Raw genomic sequence first — 15,579 nt, forward strand, 5'->3', positions numbered from 1 at the left:
TTGTGTGTCATCGTTGTATCATCGGTTCTGGCAGCAATTTTCTTTCGCGAGGTTTCTTCTCTCGCGTTGTACGAGACGGGAGATCGAGATAACATTCCCGATGAAATATGACACTTGTTAGTTTTTACTATAACGTAGCTTTAAATGATACGGATATGGAGTAGATTTTGCATTTTAATGACAAACTAAAGCATTTAAAACCTGTTGTCAACTGTACATTATGATTTTTATAACTTGTTCTTTGATTCATTCAAATAAATCGCTCCTCTTCTTTTGTAGGACAGTCATAGATGCGTGAAATCGCAACTTACCACTTCCGTGACAATAAAACGCATCTTTGACATTTTTTTCTGACGTTTTACGCCCACGGTAAGGTAAATCGACCGAACTAACGATAGATTCTTCTCCGCATTCTTGCTTGCATCTTTTTTTTCGTCCTTCTATTTCTACGCCTTTCTCTTTCTTTATCTCTGTTCCGCAACTCATCCCTTTCTCTCAGAAGTTACTCGTGATTTCCGTTCGTTCACCCTTTTCCGGTCATCAGCCTCTGGTCTGGTTGCTCTTCCATCGCATTGTTATCCCTTCGTGGTTTACTTCCGCGATTTCTTCTCAGGATCGTTTCTTCCTGGCTGAAAAATGCGCAGTTGAAAGTCGAGACGTCGCTTTTACGGTCAACTCCAGCCGTGGCGCAATTAATCTCGTAATTTTTCACGGACCTTCTCGAAGACGGTAACGCGATTTCGTGCAAGCGTCGCGTGAAAAACTTGTTGTCGGGATGTGATCCGATTTAAAAATAGGAAATTACTATTCTGTGTATTCGTTGAACTTACACGCGTCTACGTTTCGCCGTATTTTCATGAATTGCGAAATCAATTTATTCAGCAGATACAGAATCTTCGACGCTTTACCTTATTTATTAAAAATTATTATTTATTCAATTATTATTCTTCGTTCGGTTAAATTTGGATAATCGGTGCATCTTGTTTTGAATTCGGAGATTCTACTTTTTCTTTAAAGGAATGCAAGTTAATCGAATGTTCCTTTCTTTCGGTTACTACGAGAAATGACGCTGTTTGATTAAGGAAGATCCGCCTCCGCACCGGTATCGAATATCTCTACACCGCGATTATTGGTAATTGGAATCTCATTCTGTCGTAATTGGGAATTCAATCGCTGGATTGTGTTTGTACTCTGTAGATCGAGTCCGTAGCGGAGATTTCAATTTTTCCATTTGAAATAAGAATTCGTATTAATATATACCGTGAAGGTGGTGAAGGTGGTCTAAGCGAGTGACATTTTTAATTAAAGACACCTGCTTTTTTTCTTTCTTTAACTTCTCAACACGGCGAACTCGTTTTGGATATCATGAAATTCGAAGCGTGTCGGGTTCCATATCTGCAAATTCAACTAACTCTTTTCGAGAAACGATTCCGCTACTTTCGTTTCTAATCGATGAATGGAAGATCCATTATGACACGAACGATAACGAAATAGCCACAGGTAACTGTCCCTGCCTCGAGGTCTGAGTGGATTTTGATGAAGCCCAAAGCGAACGTTTTTCCATCCTTCGTGACAAATGGCTCCATAGGGATTTTCGACTCACGAATCGTAAGAACCGTGCTCGGTAAGATCACCCAGACGGTCGAAAATAGTTGGCGCTCGGATATAGAACGACGGTTCATGGTCATGGATTCGGCTGACTGCTATCAAGGGATAATTTATCACGCGAACACGGTCGAATTTCAATGCACTTACCCACCGTCCATAGTCAGCGATCAAGAAGTGCATTTCGTATCTTTGCATTTCGTGTCCATGGTGATCTTACGTCACAGAGAATGAAATTTCTCGGAAACGGTCAAAGATTTATTTCGATTAGCCCAGAAGGTCGCGTGAACCAAATTTTCTCGCAAAGACTGCGCAACATCGTTCCAAATAGCCCTGTATACCTGTGAAACTGTCCAAAACTGGATGTCTCGCTGGCGAAAATGTCTAAAAAGTGCCCTGTTCGCAGGAGGTCGCGACAGTTGGGAGTTCGACGTCTCTCGAGGGTGGTAATGTAAAAGAAGAAGAAGCGGTTGCCCTCGAGAATTCTGGCCCGAGGTTATAGGCGCTAATCGCGGCGTGTGTGCGTGAAAGGGGCAAGGGGTAGGTGAGGCGGTAGCGGTAAGCGTAAGGGAGAGAAGGTAACGCGCGCGGCAGGGTAGTCAAGGTGGTGATATCGACCGTAGATATTGTTGAGGCAAACGGTAACCATGGGTGACTCGGACCGATTGACCAATTACAGTGTTCACGGTGGCCGTAGTCGACCAATCGGCGTACGGTGTGCTGCCGGTTTTTTGATTGGGCGATACCAGGGATAAGAGACCAGTTCGAGGCCGCTCGGACCCACAAACCGACGTCGAGACATCGAGCAGACAGCATCGTCCACAGTTCCATAGAAGGCAGGGGGCTGCTTCGTCGGTCGTGTCGTCGATGACTTCTTCTTCTCGTCATCGACGTCGTCGTCCTTGTCGTCGCTCAACTTTGGATTTGGATTCTTTCTGTCAGGTCTCTGCCTGTGTCTCTTGTGTAAGGCTCTCTCTTTCACGCTTTCATCTTGCGCACTTGAGCAAAACACCAGCTCGCCTGGTTACACGGCGTGTTCGCGTAGATTCTTGCACACTCCAAGTCACTCACCAAGTACTCTGCTACTAGCTTTTCCTCGTTGTCGCAGTGGTCCGTCTTAGTTGGTTGCTCGACTATGCCTAGCCGAGCGGTACCGTTTTCGACTGGAAGTCAATTTTTTCCGCGTAGCACTCCTTGCCAGGTCTCTTTGAGACCCACACAGCTTTGTCTAGGCCCCTTTGTTATCCTGCACCCATTGTTCCACCGGTCCCTGTATTTCCACGGTACGCTGGCACATAGCTCCATGGCTTACGGATTGTTCTCCACCGACGAATTTCAACGAGTCGTCCAATTTTGTGACTCGTTGGCCGGGTAACCGGAGGGGTAAAGCGGGATTCTTTTCCTGTCCGCTGTTCCTCGAGATCCGCTTGTGCATCGGAGATGCTCGTTCCGTGCATACAACATTGCGCCTTCTTGGTAGTTGGGTGGATTGACATGGCTCTCGTGCTGGATTTACTTCTACGATCGCATACGGGTTCCTTTTTTTTTTTAATCGTTTCTCTTTGTATTTGAAATTAGATTTTAATTTGTCAATTCTGTAATCTTTCATTTGATTCCTTTTATGTTTGATTTTTTGATTATCCTGCCAGTAACGTCACCCTCCTTTTTATCTTACAGTCACGAATTCTTCTTCCGATTAAAATTATGTATGCTTTGGAATATGACAGAATTAACGGTAAATTATACTTATCGTGTAGTGCGTTTAGTCTTACCTACTTTATATAGTGCAAATGCAACTATAAATGACTTTCTTATTGATCATGCACGCAATTAGCAACTTATAGGATGTTAATTCTCAAGTGGGAACCAGGTAGATAACGTTATATTACAATTCGGAACGATGAATCGTGCGACGAATTGTTCGTTCTAATTTTTCAGCGAAATAAAAAAAAAAGAAAAAAAAAGAACCGAAACGATAGGCAATTTCGCTTTTCAACCGCAGAAAGAGCCTTCGAATTTCTTTGAATTTGAGAGAATCACGCGAGCTTCGATCCGCGAATAGAATCGGATGGATCGAATCGAACCTCGTCTGTCTACTATCTCGGCTTTTTCCACGAAATACGAGCGGGAAAAAAAGAAAATAGAGTAGTATCGAAGAATGTTATGTAAGCGAAGAATCTGCCGAAAGACGTCGAGTTTGATTAACTATTCATCGACGTTTCGGTCAGGCACGCGAACTGTCCTAGCCTAGTGGAAAAGAACGTGCCCTCGCTGCCAGATCAGACTCTCGGCAAAGTGAATTACAAGCGTGCTCTCCCCGCCGTGCCGCTTTAACACGCTTTTCATCGGTCGAGCGCGTATTTTACACACCGGACAACTCCTCTCGAGACACGCGCTGATCTATGTGTTTGCCCGAGGAAAATTAAGTTATCTCATTATCGTGCACCGTCGCAATCTTCCGTCCGCGTAGACAGATCGGTGTTTTGGCGCCAAGAAGTTTCGCGGGCCGAACGAAAAACGACGCACGGTGTTTTTGCTCCTTGTCGTTCTTCCGTAGCACTCGAGTAACCCTTCACAGTTAGGATTGGCAGCGTTCTCTTCCAGTAACTACATATATCGAAACGGTGGAAATAGTTGGGTCGTTTTACAATTTATTATCCCGTACGAGTTAAAAGGTTTGGGTCATCAAGTTTGAAATTTAGGGGAAGACGTTTAAAATCTTATTTATTAGTTTAGCGATTTATTGGTTTACCAAATTAGTAGTTGTCACGATTATTCGGCAATATCTTTTTGAGATTGGGAAAATTTTTTTACGGACAATCGTTGGTAATGGAATATCTTTCGTGATGCTTTTGGGAAGAGGATATTGTTATGCACTAAGCTTAAGATCAGTTGTTTCCGTAAGTGTAGTTATCGTTTGGCTAATTACTAATTTATTGAATAAGTAGTTGATACCTGATACATAGCTTAAAGAGTAGTTATAAAGTTTTAACATAGTGTTACGTTTGTTCCAGTAGGTGTGAGTTACAAGAAGGACGTGAGAGCGAAGCGTAGGCAGTTACTCAAACAGGTGAGTTCCTAGAATTAGTTCTTATAATTATTAAGCTTATTAATTATAAAGCTTCAACGAATGCGTGATAATAATTCTGTAGATAGTGTCTTAATTGACAAAATATTTAGCAAAAAGAAAACTCGTTTCTTTTCTACTTGTATCACTCGTCGAAAGATAGATCGAATTACGAGGAATCGCGTGTAATTGAAAAACGACGACCACGGTAATTTTCCTGTGCGATGGTTAATTAAATTCGTGTCTCAAACGATACGCGAAAGGCTGTCTTCTCTGGCTCTTCGAAGATTGCAAACGAGTGCCAGTTGCAACCACGCCAGAGACACGTATCTCTTTAATTGTTAATTACGCGCCGGTTTCGCACTCTTCCTCATTCATGCTGATCCCTCGATAAGAACGATTAACGTCTCTATTGTTTCGGCCAGAGGTTTTCAACTTTTTCACGTTCACAAGTCCTTCGCTATTATTTGTATGCGCACGCCATACAAGATAAAATTTTCAAAATGTAATCCTGACCCTAATTAAAAATTATCTTAAGGAATAAAATGTCCGATATATTCGTCCATTGACATTAGCAACAGCATAGACGAAATTATTAAGGCTGGAAGATAATTATTTTGTATTTTTCTGAGAAACGTGTCGTTCCAACCGGTCACTCTAGCGTCGAATTTGACGGGAAAATCATTGACGATCGCGAGAAGAAAAAGTTAAGGAGGAGGTTCTTCCACGGAGAAGAATCACGGCTGCTTTAAAAAATGCAAAAGTTGCAAATGAACTTTCTAACCATTCCATTCATTCGTCTGGCCTCCGTGAGAATACGTTATTGCACGTGAAAGAGGAACAACGCAGAAGAGGCGGCGGCCGTTATCTCCCGACGTGGCTCTCATTTTTCTGTTCATTCGAATGCAGGTTGCGAGGCTCGACTAACGGACACGTTATCTTTACGTGATCGGCAAACGAGCATTTCGAAACTAGCGGCTCTCGCGTGGAAACCCGAGAAAGGAAAAGCGCGGAAATGTGCCCCGGGACCCAATTGCAAATATTCGTCGATGGAAAGTCGAAACGCGATTGGCAACCAATGGTTTCGCCGCCATCTCCATTATCAAATTTTCCAATTTTTCGTTTCTCCAGACCACGGTATCTTCGTTTGCACGTCAACCTTCGGAAGTCAAACCACCGGAGATGGTTTAGAACCAGTCAGAATATAAATACACTTCCGCTCAAAAGTTTGGAGCACGCTAAGAATTTCAAAAGAGTCAATGACTTCTTCGGTTAAATAAATATCTCATTCGCAATATAATTTCTTTATAGTACCGAGCGTCAGAAACAAACCTTAGAACTTAGTGATTACAATCGTCGCGTTATGTTTAATATTGGAGGGTTGACGAACGCGATAATCTGATCGTTTCGTCCAATTTCAAGATACCTCTACGGATAAGTGGAGGCTTTCAAAATTCCTCGTTTACAAAGTTTCGTAACACCGTTTCTGAAATGCTGTTTATTTTTCGAGGAACCGGTTGCTCGGTAATTTCTCTTGTCAGAGCAAAAGTTAAATGTTGTGGCAGATCTGTAGCAGAAGGTAATTAACAGAGGAACGCGCGTTCAGCGAATTCGAGCGAGGTGCGTGTCGCACTGCGATCCAATTCGTCGTAACACGAAACGGGGCGAACCAGTTTCGGCGCGAGAGTGAAACAATGCTTTCCGTTTCTTTCCCCGTGAATCAAGAGGCGAATCACGGTGCGTGACTGTGAATCCTAGCACGAGTTCCAACCATGAAATAACAACCGAGGCCGGCTCCCTTCTCGCTGGCGGTTTTACGAGTTTGTTTCGTTGCGCCTCCATTCCGCCATGGTTTTCCTCGAATCTTCTAACGATTCGCTATTCCTGTACATTCCTGGGAGAAAATGGCGGAATATTTGTCACGTTCTTCGTATCATAAAGCTCTTTCTCTAACGATTATAGAGGTGAACGATTTTTGGACCTAGAAATCTTTATTTCCTCGTAGCAGGAAACTATCGCTTTGTAAAGGCTACAATTCTTTCTTTTTCTTTCGTTTTGTCGATACAACGAAGCTTTAGCAACGAAACAAACGTTGACTCTTCAATCGTATAAAATTGTCTGTTTTTCGGAACAATCCATGACCATTATTCACGTGGTACGTACGTAGACGTAGACGATGAAACGATTCTCGTAACGAAGCTTGGCCAGAGTAATTTGAATGTGAAAGGAAAACAGCGGATGGTTAACACAATTCCGATCCTCGAGCACCGAATATTCAACGGAGCCGACGTCGGCGCACGTATGTACGTTTGTTGTTAACGAGACTCTTTGATCGTGGATTTGTGTCACAAGTTCGTTCGACGAATATTTTCCTGGCAGATGAGTCACCGTCGGCGGAAAAGGCCAGTTCTTTTTCTTCTTTCGAGGATCATTGAACGTGTAGACACGCTTTCTTCTCCGTGATGTCAGACATTTGGCTTTCATATGCTCGTATTTGAAGATTTCACTAATCAGTGGCGGTTTCGTGGTTAATAAACAATACATTGAAGACGTATCTAATCGGCGAAATATACGTACTCGAGGGATACTCGTAGATTAATGGGCAATTTTTCTAAATGATTTATCGTTTCTCTAATAAGACAACCGCAAGATGTTTTGGTCACTGACCTAGTTAGACTTTGAACGCCGCTACGTTTCATCGTTTTGTTAAAAGTATGTACACACATTGAAGAAATGTGTCAGAGACATATTGTTTTTCGGAATTTTAAAGATTCATTTGCGTTAAAGTGCGATTGAATTTAATTGCAAATATCTTGAGAAATATCGAGTATCCGTTGTAAATGAAATCTACCCCTGTTTGAAGTTTCAATTAACCTGCACTTTTAAAGACTGCCGATTAAAGTATTTAAAAATAACGATCGACAGAGTTTATCCGATTGCTCGAGTTACTTTCTTCTATATTAAGATCACCAGTTTCGATTCGTTGCATAAATGATTATCGCTTAAACCTCGAGCAATATTGTCCGGTTAAACAGAAACGCGAAGTTAAGATGAAAGTAGGTTATGAACTCGTGTCGCTTGGAAGTTCCACCGGCTTCAGAGGGGATAGAATTATCTCGTTAACCTTTCGGCTGCCACCGAGTAAGTAATTCCCTTATCGAATCATGTCTGTGGAAATTCTTCGCGAGCAAACGAAACTCAAGTACGCGTTGTTCGCAAAGATGGAAGAGAAGCAAACGTTACGAATAATATCTGGTCGAAGAGAAGTCTAATAGTTGTATGGTTTTTAATTTCTTGACCTTCGTGTCGAGTGAAATGAATTTTTCAAGAGAAAGTAATTTCCCTGGGACCTAGCGAGAGCCGAACAATAGAAATTTAATACTCGAGTTGCATAAACTTTGCTTTCGTGTCATCGACGAATTAACCGTCGAGCTATGATTTGTTTGGAATTATTGAAAAATTTACTTCGGTTGGAACGGAAAACTGTAGGAAATGAAAATCTTTCCATTGCGAGTGAGAGGGAACAGTCGCGTTAAGTTTATAATGCGATTCGCTTCGAGGTGAAACTAGTTTTGTAGCAGTATGTATATGTATATCGAGAAACGTCTCTAATGAAATGAAAAGTTTGTTCGCTGCTAGATACCGACCAACTTAGACTCGGTTGAGTTTGTGAACGTTCCGACTTTTCCACCTAAGAAAAATAAAAATCGAATGAGTTCGTCCGATAGAAATTTATCAAATAAAACATCGAATAGTAAGTTTCACATAGAATCTGCATCGTCTTATTTGTTTTCTTCCGGGAAATAAAAAGATCTTTGTTTGCCTTGAATGACTTATTAGCTATTACGAGTCGGTACAGGTGTGTATTTAAGGAGAGTTTAACTACGCCGTAAGGGGAACGTGATTTCCTAAGCGATTCCAAGCGGTGTAAAACGCAGCCGGCGCTCAAGCTTTCGCAGATTTAGAAAGCGTCATAGATATGACATAGTACATACTATACTGGCGCCTTTCTCCGATAAATTTCCGCATCTTCGAATTTCACATCTACGCAACCTCTGGAAATTCTTTAGAGAAAACTTATGTTGAGTACGGTTTAAAAATTGAGCCTTAAAACAACGAAAGAGAAGTTTACGATCTACGACTTAATCACATTATCGATATTATTACTTCGTAAATTATACATAAAAAAGCTGCGGTATGTCATTGGCTGTTTTAGATAAATATTGAGATACCTGGTGAAAATTCCCCGATGAAAATACTCGAAAGCACTCGATATGTAATTTAACCCTATACGCAAGAATCAACATTCAATTACGCAACTAGCAACTCTTTCGTTTCGTGTTTCAAACTCGATGTTTCGTTTCGTCGTCGAACGCTGACGGTGCGCGATCTTTATATCGCGAATTTATTTCTTCGTACTTCCGTCAGAGCTGCTCGTTGACCCTCTCGGCATCTTGCTCCTTTTTCTCGAGATTTTTCATTGAACGAAAGTCGAAGAAACGCGGCGTGCCACCACGGTCTGGCGGGGGTAACGAGCGGAGGGGTTGAGGAGGCACGAAAAGGGTGAACGAAGGGACGAAAGCGAGGGCTCGGCGCGTGCGCGCTGACGCAACAATATGGTGAATTCTGCGAGGTAGCCCAGTATCCACCCGACCATCAGCTGATCAATATACTTCCGCACACACGCCACGTCATACGCGCGACACACGCATGTCACGCATCGTGCGAACCGTTACGCGTGTAACACTCTGTGAACGTGTGAACGTGCACAAACGGCTGTGCACGCGGCCATCGGGCCCGGGACGTATCCAGCAACGGCGAAACTTCATCAGGAACACGGGAACGCGCGGTGAAGCAGCGTACGCAAAAGGTACGTCTCGAAATCTGCGGTCTTCTCGTTCTCATTTTCGCATCCAATTGTTTTTTCCACGGAAAGTAGGACTGAGAAACCTTTTAGTCGTTAGAGGCAATACGTCGACGATTTCCGATGATCTAATCCGGTGGACATTTTTTTTTTACCACGAGCCAAGAGATAGACATGTATCGTGGAACCGTGAAATCGGATTTGTCGTTTCTTTTGCATCGACGTGGTCGACAAATTAAATGGTTGGATGGATTCGTTTCGTTAGCGTTGCTGGTGAGTGGTGAGCGATGCGTGGCGGTTTTAGGGGGCTCGTTGGAACGTTCTCTTCGTTAGGACGATCTCGGTAGGAAAGAATTTGTTTTTCGCTTATCGATCGGTTTGCTCGGCTTTCTGTTCATCAGACAAAATTGTTTGATCGATCGAAGGAAAGCGGATGTTAGGCGATTACGGTGTTGGAACTATTTCCCTTTTCGCGATAGCTATCCGAGATATAAATTTCAATTGCTATTTCTCCTAACTTCCTATACTCTTGTTGGAAATTGAACAAATTTTTGTATCGTAGCGCCGATTACTTAATACGCGTTTCTCGCATCCCTAAGAAATGACGGACAAGCAGTCGATGCGGATAAAAAAAAGTCGTCCCCTCTAGCGACAGTGTTGGTTCGATAAGAAGCTATGAGTCACGTTTCGTGTTTCATATCTAGCCGGGTCGATCGATTATCGGTTGGTCGCGAATTTCGCGACGATCCAGCCGACAGCCAGTCAGCTATGATATCGTTTGCGCGGCCTACATTTTTTCGGCGTCGTTGTGCGGTGGTAGCCAGAGTGCCGCAACGAGCCAGTTTTCCGCGTTGCTATCGGATATTCTTGCGTGTTCTTGGTCGATTCATCGCTACCACCAGAATACTCGGGGAAAAGATCGCCTAGTCAGCTGCCAGAGAATTTCCTCGACTTGCACGAAGAGCCATTGTCTCAGGCACGATGCACGTGTATGCTTGTTGAAAGGACGTGGTTCTCATATTCCAGGTGGTCCTTTAGTTACGCTAGTACCTACAAGGTAGACTAGGTGGTTGCAACTCGTGGAAAGTAATTAGCCAACAACGTTAATGGCAGAAACGAGCTTTCACAGTGAATGATTAATTTCGTTTAACGTGCCGACGGAAATATTCAGGGAATTCTGTTGCTGGTTAATTTTCAAATGGCTCGGATACTTAGGTCTGGACAGAGTGTATGTATTGCGTGTTTAACAAAGATATGTGTCGACGCGTACGTTTCACTCATACGCGTGCACGACGCTATCCAGGTAAAAACTTGATGTATTCCCATGATTAATTGGACCAATTACATTTTTTAAGTATTTCGTTATTTGGTTGGGTTCATTAGCAGTTGATAGATTAAATTTGGAAAAGCGCATCGTTTCATTGGTAGACGCAATTAAAAGTTGGCCCCGGACATGGCGGGTCGATAGCGGGCCGGATAAATTATTCAGTGGTCCTAAAGACGGTTTCGGATAATTTCTGAACTCGGGTGCCCGCGAACAGCCGGCATTAACGTTTTCGTGGCTGAGTGGGCGAGAGAGCGTATTTTCGGTGCCTGCTGTTGCAACATCCGCGACTCGCTGTGAACGATAAAGTTGAATGAGATTTAAATTTAATTTCGAAATTTCGAGCGAGTTCATTTGGTAACGAGCTCCTCCCGTTTCTCGCCAACTTGCGTCTCTCCCGTTGGGAAACAGTATCAGTGTTAACGTTGTTTCCGCGTGTTCACTCGAGTCTAGGATCAAAAGAAAATCTTTCTGGTTCAACTTTACCGATGTTCCTTCGATACAGGCGTAACAGAGGTACATGAATCTCGTGAAATATGCTCGTCGCACAATATGCAAAAAATTTCCTGACTGCAAATGAAAGCGCCTAGCGCGAATGGATGACATAAAAGTAGGTTTCGAAACTTAAAGTTGAATTATCTTCTACCAGTCTGTGTCTGCGATAGTAGTCGACATTTTGAACGTCGGCAGACGTCAGATGCCATCGACTATTTCGAAAAATGTCACAGTGACGCTTCAAGGAAGTTTCCATGGTTTGAGAATAGCTTGTCTTTTTTTTAAATATATTTTTTCTGGCGAATAAACGCAAAGAAAGGAGTACCAGCTTGTTTACGTGATCCACTGGTAAAAAAAAAAAGGAACGATATTAGAGGGGGAAAAAATAATGTCGTAAAACGAAAAAACGAGCGTAGGAAAAGCAAGAGGGACATGGTAGTCGGATGAAAACAGCGAGAGGGTGAGAGAAGCTCGCAACCGTGAAATTCTCTCGCCGCGTGGCGATTGCGGTGAAGTCGTTCATTGACTTCGTTCCCCTCCTAGCCCTCCAACCGTCCCTCGGATGCATCCGGATTATTCGTTCACGTCGTAGCCTCGCAGCCGAGTGCACTTACGTACACACATGTGCGTTTTCGTTCGTTCTCCAAACCTCCTCCCGCCCTCTTATACACATTCTGCTATTTGCTCCGTCTTTCTTCGATCTCTCTCTCTCTCTCCCTTTCTCTCTCTCCCTCTTCCTTTCTCTCTCTTTCTCTCTCTTACGAGGCTCCCCCCTCGTGATCTGAGCCCCCCACCAAACTGACTCGTGCCTCTGCACGATGAAGGAAGAGGCAGAAGGAGGCAATGGAAGAGAAAGAGATAGTTGAAGAGTAGGAGGAAGGGAGGACTCAGAGGAGAAGTAGACAACTACTCGTTGGAAGAAGCGGGCTCACCACTTTGCAAAGTTACTCGTGTTCTGTCTTCCATCTAGCATAGGTCCTTACCCGTACCAACTCTCCACGCATCCTCGTTTCTCTTGGATCCTTGGTCGTGGCACGAGGTCGCAGAAGATCGAAGGATATTCAAGGTACGGCCAACTCTGGCCATGACCTAGCTCGATTTCTCTCTTACCGCTTTCTCTCTCTCTCTATCTCTTTCTCTCTTCCTCCCGTTTTGGTCCGAGGTATTTCGACCTTGACGGTGTTCTCCGTTCGGACCTGGAAATTGGGACGGACGCAGTTTGTTCTGTCGCGTTTCGGGCAGAGTATTAATTTGCGGGCGTTGACGAGAGAACGAGCAGAGAAGAACACGCGCTGCAACGACCTTGCTCGTTCACAACATCTTATAGGATTGGCGGATTAATTAGCAGTCGTGCACGTGTTGGTGTGTTTTGTTGGTGGAGAACTGTGATCAGTGTGACATCGGTCATCAGTGTGCGATCGAGCTCTAGATCTCGATATCGCTGAGAAGTCTCAAGGCATCGAGGAAGCGCCTTGGGCCCGATCGACTCGTCGATCGAGTTACGAATAATTGCGTAATGGGAGAGACGCGCGGATGCTCGAACGTTTTGCTGACCTACCGGCGTGTGATATTCCTGCCGAAGAAGCCCGTGTTCGACGCTTAGAAACAGTGGCCAGTGACGTTCGCGATCGTGTCCGAAATAGATTGCGCAGAATTTACATAGATGCGCGAAGCACCGTGAAAACTATGTGAAACCCGGTGTGTCGTTAGTCGATCGTCGATCAATTTCAATTGCATTGCATGAGAGATCGTGGTACTACGTCAATGGTCAGTAAAGCGTTTCGCACAGGGGAAAATCAGTACGCTTGGAATTAGGTCGTGAGTGAATCGTCAGTGAGGAGAATTCGAATTTTCAATCATCGCGAAAGGGACGTACTACTACGCGAAGAAACCGCGACTTTCACCGATGAAAGAACGTAGTATTACGTCAGTAGGCAACAAAGCAAGCGTTCCATGCGCCGCACAGTGGGATAACGTGTTCAAGATTCTGTCAAAATCGTGTAGAATTTTCGATAAAAATAAGATAGAGCGATGAATTTTGCTCGAGGTTAAGGCTAAATTACGTAGCAGTAGAATAAGGGAGAAATATAGAGAAACGTGTGACGAACAGATTTTGAAAATCTATATTAATTTCGACATCTTTCAACAGAGTTACCATTGTCAAAAGCCGTACATCGTGACGGATAAACGGTAATCTTCTTCAAAATCGTCAAATTCGATATAGATTTTCAAAACTCGTTCGCGATACTCTTCCTTCTTTTTCTCTTATTCTGTAACGTTCTAACTTTAACCTTGTTCATCGCTCTATCTTATTTCTGTCGACAGCTGTACGATTTTAAAGCAAACTCGAGTACCTTGTATCATTGTACGCCTTAAACGCGCGTACGTAGTGTGGTGCAGTCGGCGAAAAAAAGGAGAGGAGAAGGCTGAAGGAATTGATTCGCGTATAGTGGGTTCTAGCAACAGGGACGTGGATTAAAACGACGCTTGTCTTTTTTTGTCTGTGCAGGGTTTACTGCCGATCCATTCCGGAGGCAACTGCGGCGAACATCGTTATTGGTGAGTAACAGTTTTGCATCGACGCGGCAGGAATGCAACCGCGCTTCATTTCGCATGCGAAACACGCGGCTGAAGGAATTCAGTGACGACAATCGGCGACGACCGGCCTCGTTCTGTTTCGACTAGCGAGAGATCGTCGTCGACGATTTATATGCGGTCATAAGCAGGGACCGTATACGGTTAGCCTGAAAAAGAACGAGGATCGGTTGCATTTCATGTCCTTCTTTCTCTACTCCCTTTTGCAGCGCAGGTTTGTGTCGATTGCTTGGACGAACGTCCGATTAAACGAACTCTTTATGACTGAATACCGCGTTTCATTGTACGAACGATTGTTAATTCCGAATAACTATCTTGAAATAAGCCTCGTTCGGATTAGGTAAGTTATTGTAAACCAAATCATCAGAGTTTAATCTCTAAGATTTATCACGAGGGCGAATTATCCTATCGGGTGTGTAACATTTTATTCTAATTCGTTCCATTTTATTTCGAAGATCGGTACAGTCGAACGCGATTGAATTCTTTAAATGAAAGATTGAAACGTTATTGTCTGTAGTGGCTACAAATAACGTTATTAAGGAATTATTACGGAACGATAATGGTCAAGCAAAATATGTGCGCAGTAAACGCGAATTTAGAATTTTACATCTCGTTTAAGAAAGCGATAAAAGACTTGCGGTTGATTGCAGTCGTTTTATCACTGGTCTAAGTTTAGAGAACCGATTGTACGTTGCATCCTGCGCATTATCTGCTAGTTTGATATTCGTATTTGTTATGTATTCGCGATACAGCTGAATGCAGTACGCCTCGAAGCAATAATCGTGAAATTCCATGCACGAATCAGACGTTCTACCACAAAAGGGTTCGTCAGTGACTGGCAGGCCGATTCGACGTAGAAACTCGTTCCTCGTGAATAGTCGTGAACGGCCTGTTACGTCGTGGCCATTTCTCGTGCTACGCGAACGCAAACAAACGTGACCGAGGTCGAGCTGAATGAAATTCAAATCGGCCGCGAGCTCAACCCACTCGTGGTATTTTTGTAACGCGGTAGTTTTCGTTTTGACACACCTATCGAGGAGACACGCATGCCTCGAGATGACAACTGTTTTGTGCTAACGAGCGTGTCCGTTCGTTACACGTCGCCAAGTTGGAAAATTCCATTTAGTTATTTACATAGATATTCGTAAAGTTGTCAAGAAATTGCGTTAACGCCATCTTTTTTATTTTCTTTTCTCATCTAATACTTATCGAGGATAAGAGTTCATCCGATAAATTTTACATTAAACGTTATGTACTTCGATGTGAAACATATCTGCTAAACGTTTCGCGACAATGCTAGTTTTGAAGTTTCGCGAAGACAGTCGGTCGAGTTGGAAGGAGGCGAAACGAAGGCTCAAGGAAGAAGAAAGGAGGCAGGGTATGGAGGGCAAAGGGAGCAGAAGAGTGGTCAGACTGGTGTACCAGGACGTTACACCTTGGTAGCGAGAGCACGCTCGTAGCAGCTTTGCTTCGTCTTCTCCTCCGATCCTCTTTCTCGAGTCTAAGGCTAAGCGTGGAATGCCGCGGGTAGGGGAAGGGTTAGCGTACGGATAAAAGACCCTTCTCGACGTGCTACGCGTTCGAGGGTTCTCGCCGCAGGGTCAAAGAACGCGAGCGGTAGCGTACTCG

The 15,579-nt window shown here is 43.7% G+C and overlaps 1 protein-coding gene across 9 annotated transcripts in view; it reads left to right on the forward strand.

The window, feature by feature from the left end:
• The window catches only part of Hnrnp-k (Heterogeneous nuclear ribonucleoprotein K), a 93,411-nt gene that overhangs the window by 19,838 nt on the left and 57,994 nt on the right, over window positions 1-15,579 (forward strand). For 2 of the 9 annotated variants that reach the window (XM_072002945.1, XM_072002953.1), the window contains exons 2-3: window positions 4,623-4,675; window positions 13,865-13,914. The gene's annotated coding sequence lies outside the window, so the exon portion shown is untranslated. Of the gene's footprint in view, window positions 1-2,523; window positions 2,548-4,619; window positions 4,676-9,517; window positions 9,543-12,269; window positions 12,422-12,811; window positions 13,123-13,864; window positions 13,915-15,579 lie in introns of those variants that run through there. The other 7 variants (XM_072002947.1, XM_072002946.1, XM_072002950.1 and 4 more) reach the window with 7 other exon arrangements.

Source organism: Bombus fervidus, chromosome 5 (assembly GCF_041682495.2).
Source record: "Bombus fervidus isolate BK054 chromosome 5, iyBomFerv1, whole genome shotgun sequence".
Classification (NCBI taxonomy): Eukaryota; Metazoa; Arthropoda; class Insecta; order Hymenoptera; family Apidae; genus Bombus; species Bombus fervidus.